At 45.0% G+C, this 17,981-nt stretch overlaps 1 protein-coding gene across 5 annotated transcripts in view; it reads right to left on the bottom strand.

Annotated features, from left to right (window-relative positions):
- ARHGAP24 (Rho GTPase activating protein 24) overlaps positions 1-17,981 on the bottom strand; it is a 243,181-nt gene that overhangs the window by 55,833 nt on the left and 169,367 nt on the right. The window contains exon 1 of one of the 5 annotated variants that reach the window (XM_066318116.1): positions 14,443-14,466. The exons of the other annotated variants lie outside the window; for them this stretch is intronic. The gene's annotated coding sequence lies outside the window, so the exon portion shown is untranslated. Of the gene's footprint in view, positions 1-14,442; positions 14,467-17,981 lie in introns of those variants that run through there. 5 annotated transcript variants of the gene reach the window in all.

Raw genomic sequence — 17,981 nt, forward strand, 5'->3', positions numbered from 1 at the left:
CTTTCCTCCAGCTTCACCTGTTTCACTGACTGGAATAAAACCAGTGTAAACACTTAAAACACTCATTACCACACTGATACCTTGTCCACAGGCACATGATCACTACCAAGTCATTTTGACATCGCATTACCTGGGACCTAGCTGCCAACTGTGGCATTTTGCTTATTTGATAAGCAAGATGACATTTTGTAGTTCCAGTAACAAACCATTAAGATGGGCAATTAAATACATTATATGGGGAATTAAACGTAAGGCATTAAGAGCAGCAGCAATTTCTCTGGTCTGTTGCTGTACAGAACCAGACAGATGTGTTTGTGTTGTTTGGTTTAGCAGAAGGATCCCAGCAGCAAGAAAGGGGATGGAACCTGACTCCCTGGTCCAGCTGAGCTAGTCTGGGCTGAAGCCCATGAAACGCTACCCAGGTTCTTGACCTGGGTCAAGCAACTATCTGCCAGCATGAAAGCTGATCTAAATCCTCAATGTTTGCAAATGATCTTTCTGTTCATAATGCAAACAAATGTTTCTGCTGCCCCAGCTTTGAACTCAATGTACACTTAAAAGCCAAGCTAAAAACAAAGCCATAACCACTGAGGTGGAAATACTGTTTAATATCCCAAACCGATGCCTTTTGTTAGCTGAGCTCCAAAGGCCAGCATTACCACACTGTTCGTTTGGGGGATATTTCTTTGGAGGTCACCTGCAGCCACAGCAGCCAAAACTGCAGCACCTGGGCCTTCAATTCTGGCATTCAGATCCAATCTCCAGGGCTAATGCAGGGGATCTGCAGCACGGCCCCTTTCCCTCTGCTCTGCCCCATTATTATCTGCACTTGCCTGCCCAAGGCACCTTTGGGCAGTTAACAGCTTCTAATTGTCTCATTTCTCCTCTCCCTCTCTTCCACCTATTCCTACATAGGAACCCAGTTCTGTTTTTCTCAGAAATGCTTCCATCACTCTCCACTATAGGGAGACTGTCTTAATCCACAGACAGTATTTAACATAGTGCAAAACATTTATTTTCCACCAATTTACACTTTGTAATTCTTGCAGTCATCCATCTCTTACATTTTTCTGAAGTTCTTGAGCTGGGAATGGAAAGGTAGATCCCCAGACTGTAAAACAAGCTTCCTGCAGGAAAGGTGTTCTGTGAATTGCTCTTTTAACAAACAGGTAAAGGATTTAAAAGCCAAAGAGAGACACAACAGTGACGACAGCCCTGACAGAAACCTGCCTGATAATTCCTGCCTGTATTTCAACATCCCCTCAGCGGCAGCACATAATATAAGCATTCTCTTCTGAGCAGACTCAGTCAATATTAATTAAAGGCATAGGCATTTTAACGTAGCCACCAGGCTGCTGCCTCCATCTCTGTGACAAAGGCATCGCTTTCTTGCTCCCACTCTTCCAAAACAACCTCCATTCCTGGGTAAATTTACATTTCAAGGGAGAGTGCAGAAGGTCTCTAAGATCCTCTTTAAAGTTCTCCTTTCACTGGGGCAAGACAGATGTTTTTATTTGCCAAAAAACAAAGAGTCCCAAGCCAGGGGCAAACTTCTGCCCCATGAAGGAGAGCATACACTGGCATGCAGGTTTCACTGTCTGCAGTTTGCTTTTGCAGAAGGTTAATCCCTAACATGTTTCAAGGAGGCAAACACCAACCTGCTGTACATGCGGCTGCATACAATGGAAAGATTTTTATGGCCAAGGACAAAAAGGTCAGGGACGCTCATCACGTTCACATTTCTCCTGGAAAGCCATGCTGAACAGCAAAAGCTCCTGAACATGAGCCTCTGTTCACAGAAAAACAAGCACAAAGTAAGCAATATAAAGCTGCAGGTGCTAGGAAAGGGGCAGGAAAGTACAATGTGCCAGTGCTGTAAGGGACCTCGTTTGTCCCAGGCATTCCACATGTTCCCTGTATTGTGCTATCAGCTATGAAAAAAATGAGCCATTAATAATTGGATTTGGTAGATGTGGTTTATAGAACACTAAGGCTTGAAAGGCCTGATAAATAGAAACACATTTTTGTGAACACTAGAGCAAAGCAGGACATTTGCTGTCTCCAATACCACAAGCATTTAAGTTGAGCCTCAAAATAGTTAGAACATTTTTTTAGATCCCATCCTTTAGATAATCCTTGGGAAATTCCTCTAGCTCCTAGTAGAACTGGTGAGCTAAATCTTGCAACTGAACTACAACACAATATACAACAAAGAGAAAAAAAACAAGACAGGCTATTCAGGCCATCAGTGCTTACATGACTTTTACACACCTTGGGATCCTGCTTTCTCCAGAGGGACTGGCCTCAGCTGATCCAGATCCTGTTTTAGAGTTCCCACTATGTAACCTCAACACAGCCAGGCCCCTGAGAATGAGGCAACTCCAGCATGAGGTACCAAAGGAGCTACCAAGGAGCACTGTGCTGAGGGAGCTGACCCTCAGCACAGAACTGCCCTCCCCAGCATCTGGGCTAGAAGCAAAGTCCTTTATGAGCACAGCTGGCTGAACAAACTGGAGGAGTCAGTTCCTTCCAACTCTGTGGTAGCAATGAGGATGGAAAAAAAAGCTTAATATGCAGTGCAGTACCAAAGCCAGCAGAAGGAAGACTGAAAATTGGGATGGAAAAATAGAGAATTTAATTATCAAAGCAAGGAGTGTTTTCCATCCAGATCTAACAAGTTACCACCAAACACTGAATGAGTACTACAGCTCTAATTCCAACTGGCAAGGGATTGTAAATTTTGCTGAAATGATACAAAATACCATCCCTGCAAATTACTCTGCCACTTTCACCTCTTCCCAAACCTCTGCAGCTCTGCTTTTGGGCAACTGTCCTGACCTTTGGCACAGCCAGGTACAGAGCCAGATACAGATGCAGCCATTGCTTCCAGATTATTCTCCATGGTTCCTCTCTAACAGCTCCCATCTCACCAACCCCTCTATTCAGATAAAAAGGTTGACAGCTGAAATACAGCACTGGAAAGAAAAGGTGCCACAAATAAACCTTCAGGTCATTTCAAAATTGTTTCTGAGAGACAAACACAATAAATCCCAATTTCTTTCTTGAGTTACATTACCAGCTTTTTCCTCAGAGCTGTGTATCAGAATACCCTAGAACACTACCATACTTTCCTATTATTTACGAGAACAACAATTTACCCTCAAATTCTTTCTCACTTCATCCATTTCTAAATCTGAGCATATCTGCTTCTGCTGCATTAAAATCTGTCTCATAGCAGGCTTATGTAAAAAAAAACAGTGATTTTTTTGAAGTCTCTGACAAAAGAAGCTGGTATTTTTTTGAAGTATGAGAGTTATATTAATTTTCCTGTTTGCTGACAGCTCTCCAAACTACCACAATTCTATGCCACTGTGATCTGTAACAGCGAGCATGGCTACAAAACAAATTTAACACAATCTTGACTTGTTCTAACTCTGATCTTATTTTGGGAAAGTCAAGAGGCTTTTTCCTTAACCCTGTGATTAATTTTTGATGGGAAAAAAACCCCAAAACAAACCTATAAATAATCCTGCCTTGTTGTACGACTTCCTGAAACAATTCTCTCCAAGAAAGAAAAATAATTTCTATTTCTGCTATCTAAAAAATTGAAACTCCAGAACAAGGCTTCTGTCAGGAGCACTGGGAATTAATTCACAGCACATGATGGCACATGCACAGGCTTTTCCAGCACAGACACAGTGGAAATTTCTCATCAGGAAGCACTGCTCTGCCCTTCAGCTGGAGGTGCATTGTAGCCACAGGTCCCACATGCTCACTCCAAGGAACTGACCAAAGTTGAAATTTCCACACTACAGGTAAGCTTCAGCAGGTCCAAGCTTTTGGAAAGAGATTCCAGCATATGCTGCAGGGATGTAAGCATCTTTGTAAGCCTACAGATGACAGCGCTGGCAAACCCAATCAAAATGAATACAACAAACAAAACAAAACACAACAAACTTCATCTGGTGATATTTATGCTGGGAGAACATGTAGCATAAATTGTTGAAAAAGGGACTTTTCCACCTCACCACAAACATAATGTCCCTTTAACTGCTGCTGCTTTTACTTGCCCAGTATAAAAGGAAAGAGCACATGGAGTAGTACCTCTGCTCCTCACTGCTGCTGCTCCTTTCCAGTCCCAACCTCTCTTCCAGTTTTCCAGGACAGCGTGGACACACTGGTTTATCCTGGCTCAGCCCCACCTTCAGCTACCAACAGACCATCCCCGTGCAGCTCTCAGCACCGGCCCAATGTATGTTTTATTCCCATTAGGGCAGCTCAGACTGCTGCCTGAACAGCCCGGGACAAAGATTACGCTGCCACAGCGGTTTCTACGCGGAAGAGCCATTTCTTGCTAATGCCTCTGATGTCTGCAGCAGCGTGAAGCTGCTCCACACAGCTCTGTGTCCTGGAAATGGGCAGGGGGAGTGGGATGGGGTGCCTCCCAGGCAGCTGGCTGCCAGCCACAGGAGAGCAGCCTTTCCTTTGGGGCCGCTGTCTGAGGCTTTTTTTAAATCCCACTTTAGAAACGACAGCTTTGATTTGTCAGATGTAAAAGTGGCCTGCAAGAGGGGATGGCAAACTACCTAATTCCACAGTGTTATACAGGTTTAGATGTATTTACTTCTTTTATGGTATATGAGTACACAGCCACCATCATCTCTGGATATTAAGTGGCAAGCAATGAATCTAAGGGGATTCTTTCACTTTAGTCATGCAATTCAGATGCCAGTGTGGTTTCAGCTGCACTAGGAGACTATTTTGAGTGCTCTGAATACATACAGTGCACTCGGCATTAGCCAAAAAACTGATCCAATACTTCAATGAGTTGGTAGCTGCAGAAGGAGATGAAACAGCTAGAGAACCACAGGGGCATGTAAAAAAAGGGATGGACAGCAAGGGAAAGATTTTGTTATCATAACACTGAGGTCAATCCTACAGATTACAGAAGAAGAACATGCCTGTCATCTGGTTTTGCAATGCTTGGATCTCAGTGCTGAAAATGCTCAGGTACCTACCACCAACAGAGTGTTAGTCAGTAAATTACATTTTCTAGACTAAAGCTGTATTTTTATCCTCAAGCCTGTCAGCTCTCCCCAAACTGGAAGCTAAAAAAGCACCAAATAAAACTTTAAATAGTGACATCTCAGCATTTCCTCTTCCAGATCCAATAATTAATCAGCTATGCAGTGCTGCATCTCACCTGCTTACAGCCAAGAAGCCCTTCCTGATCCAGACTGTCTCCAGCCGTTAAATGATGGCTTTAGTCATGTTAGTTGCAGAAAAAGGAAAAAAGGAATTATTCTTATCCTTATGTAGTTATTCCACCACAAACTCTAAAGATAGGCCATCAAAAATAAAGGTCACATCCACTCTGTTCTGACCCTGGTTCCTGGCTGTTTAAGTGAACACACTTTCACTAGATCATAGTAGGATGCAAGAGCAACACTGGTTCCATCTGCAATACAGCAGACACAACACAGGCAGACTACAGGAAAAAGGGACAAGCAGCAGGAGGGTTGGTGGGGCTTTCTCACCCCAAAAAAACCAAAGCTTTTCCAAGCCAAAAGAGTTCTCACATGAAGGTCCCCTGCCTGTATTACCAACCTCCTGATGTCACAATTAAGGAAATTTCAAAATTTCCGGTACTTTCAGGAGATTCAGCACCTGGAACTGGCTGACTAGCACTAAGGCATTTAGCTTGCTAACACTGATTTCCTATAGGCTTGACACCCAGTAGAGGCATGGGCAGGTGTGAGGCCACAGCTCCCAGTGCTGGTTGCAGCAGGGCCTTGTTTGGGTTTGCTGCACCATCAGATAGCTATGGATGCACGGTGTTACAGCGAGCACCGAGTCACACCAGCTGTGTAAATTCATTTAAACAACAAAATCACTCTCACGTTCCAAATTTAACAGCGATAACCACAGGAGATAAGGCAGAGTGTCCTTAACACAAAATCACCACACCAATTTCTCATACAGAACAACACCTACCAAACCACTGTTCTGTGAAACAATGGGCTGAAAGCTTCACCTTGCAGTCTCTTCCCACGCCATAGGTGATACAGTCCCCACTCCAGCCTCCTTCAGTTCAGCTGGCTGACTGGGATAGTCTGTTTGCTAATAAAGTGCTTCCCAGTATTTACACAGCACATGGGGGGCCTGCCCCTCTTCATTTTGTCCCTACTTTCCTCTGGGTTTAAATGAGTGTCACCACCACCTGCCCTTGGTTTAGATTAGACTGCTTTAAGTCACCCCCTGACCTATCACAGTTCTTCACTATCAGCCAGAATTATCAGTTGGTAATTCTCTTAAAGTCTCTAGGCAAGAATTCCAAACAATTCCAAGCGATAACTGCTGTTTCAACAACTATCCTGTGCCAGCACAGTTCAAGGCCACAGGAATCTCTAGTGTCTCCAGCCTTCCCTGCTTTAAGGAGGCTTTCTTGGGGTGAAGCAGCTCTGCTCTCATGACAGAGACATGCTTTGATTCCTGATCTGTTGAGCTGAAATAAAAATGAGTTGTGTCCAAACTTTCTTTCTAGCATCCCCATAGAAAAAAGGTGATTTCTTTTCTAGGAAAAAAAAACGTGTGAGCTGCAAACGCCAAAGCAATAATAATCTAGAGTTAACTCCTCATCGATTCTCATTTCAACTAAATCAGCTCATCCAATTTGTTGTTGCACGACTGCACTTACTATTATATCTATTTAACGTGCTGGGTAAAAGAAAGTGGTAGAACCACTGCCAAGAGCTTCTGGAAATGAAGGGTTTGCCTTCCTTATCCTAGCTGCTCCTGGCTTCTTGGCAACTTTCACAGTTAAGAGCCTGCTTTGTACAAAGCCAGGAGTGCTTCAGCTCCCAGTGAAGTGTTTCAGAGCACCAGCAGCAAGGACTGTCTTCCCCTGGCACTTCTGCACTGCAACTCTGACATTGCCTGGTGCTGGTGTTCCAGCACCTTATTCCCTTTCCTCTCAACAACAGAGCAGCTTGTGCTGTCCCTTCTTGCCTCCGCATTCAGGATGTTCAGATGCAGAATAAAGGCTCAAAGTCCTTCCAACCGTGTCATTAGAGCCATTCTACTTTCAGGAAAAACAAACCACCAGGTACTCAAGGGTAAAAAAGAACTTCCACGTGGTGTGGAGCACGGTTGAAGGGACAGACACAACTTTTTCACACAGCTGCGAAAGGACAATGATGCCCTGTTAAGCTTCCTTCCTTGGTGGTCCTTAAAACTAGGCATGACATTTATATTGTTATCAGTACCCACAGTAATTTCTGCTCAAGGGTCTATGTGCTGCCATTTTTCTGATAAAGGAGTCAACAACAACACACTGGAAATCTGTTTCCCCTTTCACTCGGAGTGAACAACTCCTTTTGACCAAAATGGGGCTAAAAGTCATCTTAACACTGTACATTCCCCTCTTCTCAAAACCTCCAGTGACTGGGTCTGGCACCAGCAGCCTTGAAGAAGGGTCTGTCCCCCTGACAGCCCGCTCAGCCTGGTCTCTCTTTTCACCAGGCACAAAAGGCAACAGCCTGACAAGTGCATTAAAACTTTAAGCTTATCTGAAGGCAGCCAGACAGAAACTTTGTGTACAGACCCCCCCCAGGGGACTCTTCTTTGATTTAGCTTCCTAAAAATAGGTCTTTAGAGGGGATTGAAGCTTTCAGGGGTTGCTTGTTGCTTTTCTAACCAGTTTTGAAAAGGCTCCCTCATCCATAGGCTTTTGTCGCTTTCAGCAACTTACAGGTCAAAAAGCAGAAGATGTACTGACAAAAGAAACCTGACCTACATCTTGCCTCTCCGCTGGGTCACATCGTTCCTATGCATCCTTATGTAAGAAAGAGAAATGGTGAACACCAAGGAGGGTTCAGGAATCGCAGCCTCTGCTGCTGCCTCTTCAGTAGCTTCTCACCCAGCACTGGGGAATTCCTCTACAATTTCCCTACCATATTTTCCTCTTTCTGCAAAAAGCAATTTAGAGTATTTACTGACCTCACAGGGGAGACACAGTATTTCAGTTAATTGTATCTTGTAAAGACTCGAAGAACATCCAGTGAAAGGCTTTATAGGAATGTGAAGTGAGTCATAAACTCAGAAAATGTACTGGCAGAGACACAAAGGTCATACCTGAAGTGAAGTGTGTCAAGTAAGTATCCCATTTAAAGAAAAAAAGTTGTAATTTAAATAACAACATACTGTCACACCGTACCTTAACTGAGATTTTACAGGACACTCATCAGAAAGGTAGTAATTTCACATGCTACTCCGTGAACTGGAAGGAATCTGAACAGATAAATAAGGTGATTTGAAATCAGTGGTAACTGTTAGAAACCACTAACCCCACAAGTTGGTTTATTATCAGCTTTAAAAAGACAGAGTGAAGGCCCACACAAGCAGAAGTAGAAATGTCTCTCACTACTACTTATTGCTATTTTTAAGTAAAAGCCTCCTTTCGGTTTTGGTGTTAAAAGCAGAAATCAGCTCCTTTCAGTACAGAAGCTGAAAGCTCCCAGTGCCTGGGTTGAAGGACAGGATCTCCTGAGCTGCAGGGGAGTGAAGAACAGGAGGCAGGGGATGTGTGCAAGGGCAGGGGACAGGCTGCTGCTTTTACCACGGAGATCTGCTGGGTTAGCTGTAGATTTTACCCCCAAGGGATTTCACACTGAAGCAAGACCCCATGCCCCGACTTAACAACTTGCCAGCTGGCAGCCAGACCAGGCAGCATCACAAGTCAAGTCACGGATCAGGGCAAATACCTCAGAGGCTTTGATGTAATGATTACACAGCAGTGACTGCACCATTTCACAAGAACCCACTGCAGCCTCGGGATCTTTTAGCCAAGCAGAAGGATTCAAATGCAGCCAGGACCACAACTTGACCACCTTGAGAGAGGGAGGGCTGGCAGGTGAGGATGACCCTCCCAGGATAGCCTGGGCACAGCACAGTTCTATTCCTGCTGGAAAGCTGACCCACAGTATGCTTATGACAGTTCACTTTGGTAACCTTAAGGTTTTACCAAAAGGTTTTATGCAATTTGTCACCTTCTCTGCCCCAAATCCCCACAGCATTTGTTTCTTTCCGCTAAGAGTGGTCTCTATTCCACATGTGAACCTCAGTGTGTTAGGTCAGATCTTGTAAGGCGTACAGGAGTAAGGCTGATACACCTGCACAGCTGCTCTTTCTGTTTTGCCTGAACATCACACTCTTCAGGGTAATCAAAGCCCTTTATAAAGCAGATAGATCCCACCCGTGGCCTCACATCCTTTTAGGACCAGAAAAGGGCTGCTTAAGGTAAGAACTTCTTTGGTGAAGGATCTCAGCATCTTCTTTCTATTGCTCCACTGCTTCCACTAGTTTCTTCTGCTCTTAGGCAGTGTCCCACCCCTCACCCCTCCCAGCCACAAAGACACAGGCTCTGCCATTTATCAGGGTACCCCAGGGGAAGGAAAAAATGAGATCTGCCTTTCCCAGTCTATGCCCCCATCTTTTGGAGGCAGAAAAAAGACAAAGGCAGAAAAAAGACACCTTTCTCCATATTCATTTGTTCCTCTCAGGATGTCTGTCCTAAACTGGTTGTGGCCCAGGATTCATTCCTGCCAGTACTGGAGATCACAGTGTGATCACAGTGTGATCTGGGTAAGGTGTGCACCCTGATTGAAGGAAGAGCACGTGAGGTACAGCTTCCACAGGCTGCAGAAAGGCAGATGAAACTGTGATTCAGCACTGAGATTGCTTCCTGGCACTATCTCCTCACCATCACTACGCTGTTTCTGAAAAAAAAAAAAACCCAAAACTTTGAGTTTGCTTAAATCTGGCCAAGTGACCTTCTACTGCCCTGGCACCTCCCTCTAATGACTGCAAAACTTCCAACCACAGTACTTCTGATTCACTCGTACGTGTCCAAAAATCCTACTTACAGGCTTTTGCCAGTGGCAACCAAGATGAAAAAGCTATTTGTGGAACTGAGAAAGACAAGATGATGCAGAAGAGGGAAATATAACAACCAGGACGTAATCTAATTCCACAAGAAAAAATTCTTCTTTCAAACCTCCTCAAATTAAGTTCAAATGAAAAAAGTATTTCCTCAGAACACATTTCTCATTTGAAGCAGCCACAATTCCGAGTGCCCAAATATATTGCACACGCCACTTTTAATAAGGATAGATTTTTTCATTTTATCTTTGACCATTTATTGCAAGCTCCAATTGTGCAGCCATCTCTCTCATATTTTAAGTCACTCTGGGTCTATATTTTACACCTTCAACCTATCATTTTATTAGTTTTCATGTTAGTAGCATGCAGTAACAGAGATGTCCAAAGCCACTAACCCTTCTTTTACACTGGAATGAAGACCTCAATGGCAGGCCACAGGAGGACATGAACAAATGGTGCCAAAATACACTATCTCTGTCCTCTGGTAACACAACACCATCAATTGGCTCCCTAACTGGCTGAAGTTTAAAATCCACAGACAGGCATGGTGAATTTTTACTGTTAGAGGAAACATTTTGGGCATTTGTTCACTTAGTATTAGAAACCTAGTGGCTCCTCATCACAAATCCAACACATTTGCAATGGAGATATCCCAGGGGGAGAATAAAGGAAATGAAATGAAACCTGAAGCAGACTGCAAACAAGGAAGCTGAAAGAACTGCTGGATGTTGTTAGCTCTTCCACACATTTTCAGGAAACACTCTTAGCACATAGACAGATGACTATTACCTATATTTTCCTGCATGAGAATGGTTCAAAGCCACATTAGGGGACATTTAGACTGGACATTAGGAAGCATTTCTTTACTGAGAGGATGGTTAAACACTAGAACAGGCTTCCCAGACTGATGCATTTGGACCATACCCTTCATAACATGCTTTAACTTTTGGTCAAGTGAAGTGGTCAGGCAGTTGGACTGAATGAGCATTTACAGGTCCCTTCCAAATGAAAAATTCTATTCTATTCTAGCCCATCCCGTTTCTAAACACATGATGCTTATTTTTCAGAAACATTCTTTGCTGCTTCTAGCTGTTCCATTTTTATTTATGGCTAAGTGTAAAATGTCAGTTCAGGTATTCTCTGACACCTTTCTCATCCACAGAAACAGGACTTTTTTCAGTTTTGTGTACAAGGCTCCCTCTTTACCCAGCTGCCAGATGTGCTGAAAAGCACACTGGTCCAGGATCTAGCTGGATACCTGGAAAAGGGGAAGGTTTCAGAGGCATCATAGACAGAGCAGCTCTTGTGACAACCTAAATGACCCCAACATGTGCCTGGTCATTTTGAAAGACTGACACTGACTTTCATCACTAAATTAAAAACCTCCACGTTATTCACAGAAGCTGTTGCCAACAGAAGGTTCTAATTGGTCTCCTCTCCCAGCAGGAATGAATGCTGAGAACTTGCAACTTTTTACACATGCATTTTACACAGCACATTTCATAACTAGATCTTGGAAGAAAAGGGAGCTGCAGTCTATGGATAATGTTCAGGTTAAGTACTTCAGTAATCTGCTACCATCTGACATTCACAGACAAAAAAGTCAATGACTTCATTTAATGATTAAAATGAGTTTGGTTTTGTATCAGACTTGGCTTAAGAAGGATGAGCTGGATTCATTAGAAAATGATGTTTAATTTATAAGCCACTTCTACTTGAATTAGCTAACAAAGATCAGGGAGAAAAAAAAAAAATCAAAAAACCCCAGAAAGCTGTTTTAAAATAGATGACGTAACTGTGATTTATTGTGCTGCATTTAGAGGACATGAGAATAAAACTGACACCTGCTCATCTCTAGCCATAGCTCAGAAAGCAGTCTTTCTCTGAATGGACATTTAAATGACAATGTCAGTCTGGACTTCACAGTTAGCTTTTAAGCTGCACTGCTTGGATTTATGGCCTGCAAGAGCTATCAGGTGCAGAGCTTATGTACAATCCATCACTTCCCAACTGGTACAATAAAGCCAGAATGATATGAGATTCCTCCTTCAAATGGGCTTTCAGGCCTGTCTCAGAGCCTGCACAGACACTGAAGTACAAGTGTAACCCCATTTAGGAAAGAGAAGCCCAGAGGCAGCAGCAGAGCAGAGGAAAGGAGCTCTACAATACCCATGAGCAGTTCCTCAGGCAGGGTGCTACAACACACCCTGCAGGGCCACCTTCTCCTGCGTTCAGGGCATGATGCACAACCAGCATCGCAGCATCTCACCCACTAGCCTAATTAAAAGGCTTAATTAAGGGTGTGAGGGAAGAGAAAAGAGGGGGTTTATGTCCAAGTATTGTGTAAACACATACTCACTTCTCAAGAGTTCTCAGAAGCATTGCAACTCCCGCACCTCTCATATCCAGAGCTACCAACCACCAGCTGAACTGCTGCTACTTTGAGCTGTCCTCAAGCAGGGACAGCATCTGCAGGTAGCTGAGAAGAACTGCAGCACCCCGGAGGTATTGGATTATGTCTTTTGAGGGCCACGTGTTTTTCCAACAGAGAGGAACCAGAGCATCAAAATTAGGCAATGCAGGCAGTCACACACAGTGTCCCCTGTGCCAGGCTGATTCCAGCACGTGCCAGGCACGAACTGCAGCACTCACCTAAAAGACATCAGGACTGGGCTGTGCATGAGTTTCCTCTGTGCACACACAAACACTACAACACGCCACAGAACATTCCTAGAGGTGGGTTGTGTGGTACCTGCCCTTGAAACACTCAGGTTAATAGGATGAGTAAGAAATACTCCTACTGACTAAGAAATACACAATATTTAATGACAATACTTACTGACTAAAAAATATCCAGTCAGCCTTTCTTGCAGTTTGGAAAAATTTGTGCATTTGATCACCATAAGCAAACAGAGCTTTCATCTACACTGACACATACAGCATGTCCCAGGGAAGTGCCCTAATATCAAAACATCTGTAACTTAAGTTTTAATATAATCTCATCCACCTCTACTTTTTGCCAGAAGAAAACCCAAATAATCCATCTTAATTACTCTGAAAGCATAACAAGTTCTAACTCAGTTTACTGAATTCAAGCCATGGAGTAATTGTCATTTCATTCTACTAGCCTTTGTTTTAGTAACTAGTGCTAGAACTGGCAACTAGTGATGAAGACTATTTCTGGAGGATAAAAATCTGGATTGGCCAGAACCAGTGAGAACAAAACAAAGTATTTAGATTTTAATTTTTGAAAACTTTTTTTAGACAAGCACCAAAAGTATTCAATCTCACATGAGCATGACTGATTATTAGCTGATTATATGAACTCAGTCAATGCAAAAGTAAGCCGACACATGCTATAGCTACTCTGCTTGCACCATCTGCACTGTTCATATATAAATGCATGGATCCAGCAGGAGTACACTAAAAACCCCATTATGGAAGCACCACTTCACCTGTCTTTTCAAATGTACCTAAAGCACAGCCAGGGCAGAGACTGTGACCACAGCAGCAGAGAGTAGCTTGGTAATACATATTTCTAGCAGACAGAGAAGGCTGCCACAGCAGCTCAGCACGCTGAAAGCCTAGCAGGATCTCTGAACACAAAGTTCATGGGAATTCAGCAGTTCCCCTTCCTTGTTTTTTCTACCAAGTAACTCAAGGGAGGCAGCACATAGTGCTATTTTAAGGTAATGGTATCATTAAGGGTGAAACACATGTAGTTATTTTAAAACACAGCAATGCAGCTAATCCGCATCAACGCTAACTCCGAAGCCCGGGTCTGACTCTGAAGCAAGGAATTCGCAACACAGCCGAGCTGAAACAAAAGGGTGCGAAGGCGAGACGGCAAAGCACTGCCCCGCTCCCCACGGCACTTTACACACGCACAGCTTTCCCCGCCGAGCTGCCGCTCCAGCCCCGCGTCCCCGGCAGGCCGGCACCCTCGCTCTAAGGCAGCTGGCCGAGGCTGTGGCACAGCGCTTGGAAGCGGGCAGGAGGCGGGGGGCTGCAGCCGGGATGCGGGCCGGCCGCGCTCACCTGGCAGCCGAGCCGGGGAGCCGCGGCCGGGAGCGCCCCGCCCGTCACTCCGCCGCCGGGAGCGGCCCCCGAGCCCCCGGCAGCGAGGCGCGGGGAGCGCCGCGGCCCAGGCTCGGACACGGCCCGGGCACCGCTCGGAGCCAGCTCCGGCCGCGTCCCCTGCCGCCGCCGGCTCCTGCTCCTTCCCGGCTACTCACCCGGCACGGCGCCTTCCGCTCGGCAAACTTAGCTCCCCGCCGCTACTGCCATTTGCCAACTTGCCGAAAGAGCCTGCAAAATCCCAGAAAAGGCTAGGAAACGAGAGGAGACGACTTAAAAGCTGACGGTCAGGACAGGAATTTATGGAATGAAATCTTTAAGGGCAGGAGCGAGATAGAGCCAGCCAGCTAACGCTTTCATGCCCTGACTCTGGCCGGCAGCTTCATTTCGTGGGCAGAGCGAGGCTTAGGAGATGATTTAAAATACCTGCTGCTGGCGTGTTCCTCCGTGCATCAGCCGGAGTCCGCGGCGTGGCCGTGCCTCGTCCTTCTGCCTTCTCCAGCAGACCCCTCACGATCACCGTGTCACGGCTCCCCAGGCCTTACAATCAAGCAGTTTGTTGTAAGGGAACTAAAAATAGCCCTGAATTTTTCACTGGAGCACTTGCTTGAGTGAAGATAGTGCCAGTCAGCCCAAGCATTAGTGAGCCGTACAGACCTCTAATACAGCCCAGATCCTCTTAGAAATACGGCCATTGACCTTTCTTTTCAAATTATGTTTTTGTTCTTTTTTTTCTTTTTTTTTTTTTTTTTTTTTTTTTTTAAAGACAGCACAAAATAAATCTTCTTTCTGACCACTAAAAGACGAACTGAGTGGGGTTGTTTTAAGAATATCCTCGGGAAAGAGTGAGTCACTTAAGCTGCTTTTATGATAGAAGATCCCTGGAGGAAGTGTACCTCCTTAGTCTCCGAGCTGTTCAGAGATCCGTATGTCCCCCTGCAAATCAAAGTTTCACACTTAGGTTTTTCAGCTTTCTTTGTTTGTAGTATGAGCACCTGCTTCCACTGTGGAATTAGGGCTAGCATGGGAAACAGAGCAGGATTTTATCCTGGCTAACACTTCAAGAGGATCACTAACAGAGGCATATGTCCTGTGGGGTATTGAATAAGGTCTGCAAAAAAAATTCTACAAAATGGCCCATAAGGAAAGTTTACGGCACGGGCTGACAAGTCCAGGAAAAAATTCTCAGGAGGAATTATTATTTGCAAATTATTTTTTCATTGCTGTCTCCTGAAAAGAATCACTGAAGACCAAAGTTGCAGAAGATGTCATTCAAGACCAAGATGCCAGAGCTGCTGCCAACATCTGAGCTGGGATGCCAGATGCAGATTTGAATGTAAAACTTCCAGTCTGTGGATGCCAGCCTCACACACATTCACACTGTGGCACACAAAGAAATGGGAAGGGGCAGGTGGTGGCTGGCAGCAGCCACTTGTGGCATTCTAAAAGTCTGGTAAAGCTACAGTGACTCTCCTGGTAGTTGCTCCAGCTGAGAAGTGTGCCTTACAACATGCCACGATGTCTGAACCACAAGTTAAATGTTATTAAGATACATACATTTCAAAGGAAGATTTTTAGGATAGAAGTAAACACTAAAAAGCTGGACACTTACTGGGACTATCAGAGGAGAGACACTGGGTTTTGTTGCACTTTCACAGGAAGAAGTTGACAAGACGGTCTGTTAATGTAAAATTGTCTCCCACACTTGTTTCCCCTCATAAGCCTTCGAGCATTCCTTGGATTTTATTTGTTCTGCAGCAGAATTGCAATATTTTTGCCCTTGTGAAAGGGCTGGCAAATTCCTTCTGCTCCTTTCTAGTGGTGACCAAACTTGCTGGAAGGCATCATATAACATCTACAGAGCAGCAGAGGTAGCCACAAACATAAGTGTCTTCGTTCCTGCTCCACTCCCCAGCTATTATTTATAGAGAGAAAGAGCTTTAACAGAGCACAACGTTCTCACTAATTTAGTCTCACTTCACCATCTGTTACCTCCCATGAGTTGGTCCTAATGAGAAACTACTTCAAAACACATTTGAGGACCAGCTGCACCCAGTGAAGTCACCAAAGGAGAGAAATACTCCCCTCCTAATACCTCATATTCCAGTGTTAAAAAGCAACTCCTTCCCTACCAAAATCCGTGGGAACACTGCTGTTCATATGAACACAGCCCTAAGTCACAGCCTCTTGCAGTCATGTTGAGCAAGTATCACACTCAACATCATTGTTTTCCTGAATAATTCACAATTTTACCCAGTTAGAAGGGCAATGAGAGAGCTGCAGACATCATCTGTCCCCCAGGTCTGAGCAGCCTGCTTTCTGCAGCTGCTTCTCCTCCAGTGAGTTCATGGAATGATCACAGAAATTGGAATCTCCCCAGGAGTAACATGTGACCATTACCCCTCACCTTTTCCACTCAACTCCTTGTAAAAAGGAGTCTCCATCTTTGTAGGCACCCTTTAAATACTGGAACATGGTGATATAAGGCCTCCCTTAAGCCTTCTTTTCTCAGTGCTCAACAAACCCAGCTCTCAGCTTTTCTTCATATGGCGGTCCTCTGATCATCACTGTGGCCCTTCTATGGACCCTCTTCAGCTTGTCTACATTTTTTTGTATTGTGGGGACCAAAAGTGAACACAGTATTCCAGGTGTAGCCTGAGAGGCAATAAGTAGAACCAGATAATGATCCTTTATCTCTGCTGGTGGTGCTGGTTCATCCCACTGCCCTGTTGGATCTGTGTCACCGCACCACTGTTTGCTCATACTGAGCTTGTTGTCCACCAGGAGCCCCAGGGCTCTTTCCACAGAGCTGTTTCCCACCAGGCATACAGAGCCTGTGCTGCACTCCTGGATTATGTTTTTTTGGAGGTCCAAGACCTTACACTTGGCCTTGCTGAGCTTCATAAAATTCAGGTAGCCCACTCTTCCAGCCTATCCAGGTCTCCCTTCTGAAGCGTACCCTTCCCCACTCAGTTCGAAATCATTGGCAAACCCTGTCTGGGTGCACTTGGTCCCACCATCCAGATCACTTGTGAGGATATTAAGCAGTGTTGGACCCCACTGGTGACAGGTCACCAGCCTGAAGAGGAGCTGTTTACCAGCACTTCCCAGGTGCTGCCTGCCAGCCAGTTCCCCACCCACTGCACAGAGCACTTGTCTACACCATGATGTGTCTGTTTGTCCAGGAGGAGGCTGTGGGAAACCAGAGGGAAATCCCTGCAGAAATTCAGGTGAACACTGTCCACTGCCTGCCCCACTTGGACTGAGCAGTTCCTTTGCCACAGAAGGTGATCAGCTCTGTCAAGCACAATTTGCCCTTGGTGAACCCATCCTGGGTTTTCCCAATCCCCTATTTCATGTATCTTGTGACAGCTCCTAGGAGGATTCCTTTGATAACTTTCCCAGAAACTGAACTATCACGGATGGGCCTGTGATCTCTTAGATCCTCCCTTAAACCCTCCTTGTAGAGCTGGGTTAGTTTAGCCTTCTTGTAGCCTTCTCTGATGTCCCCTGATCTCCATGACTTCTCAAACATCAGGGAGAGCAGACTCACAGTTAAACCATCCAGCTCTCTCAACACCCTCAAATGGATATTGTTAGGGCCCATTGATCTGTGGGGTCAAGCTCCTGAAACTGTTCACACACCAACTCTTCCTCTGGTGCGTTTGTGTTTGCCCCAGTCTGGATTGTTGTTCCCAAAGCCTGGGACCCAGCACTGCTGGTGAGATGGAGCTGAAGAGAGCATTGAGAACTTTTCAGTGTAGTTGGTGACTAACTCACCTCTCCTGTTTAACCAGTTTAGCCAGTGATGTAAGCATTCAACAGTCAGCCACTCTGCAAAGAGTCAGATGTTGGCTGACACCCTGCATGGAAAGACGAGTGGAAATACCGGACCACAGCTGCCAAGATTTAGAAATCACTACTAAACTCGCAACGAGATTGCTACTGCCAAGGCCCTGCAGACA

The sequence above is a fragment of the Sylvia atricapilla genome, chromosome 4 (genome assembly GCF_009819655.1).
Source record: "Sylvia atricapilla isolate bSylAtr1 chromosome 4, bSylAtr1.pri, whole genome shotgun sequence".
NCBI lineage: Eukaryota > Metazoa > Chordata > Aves > Passeriformes > Sylviidae > Sylvia > Sylvia atricapilla.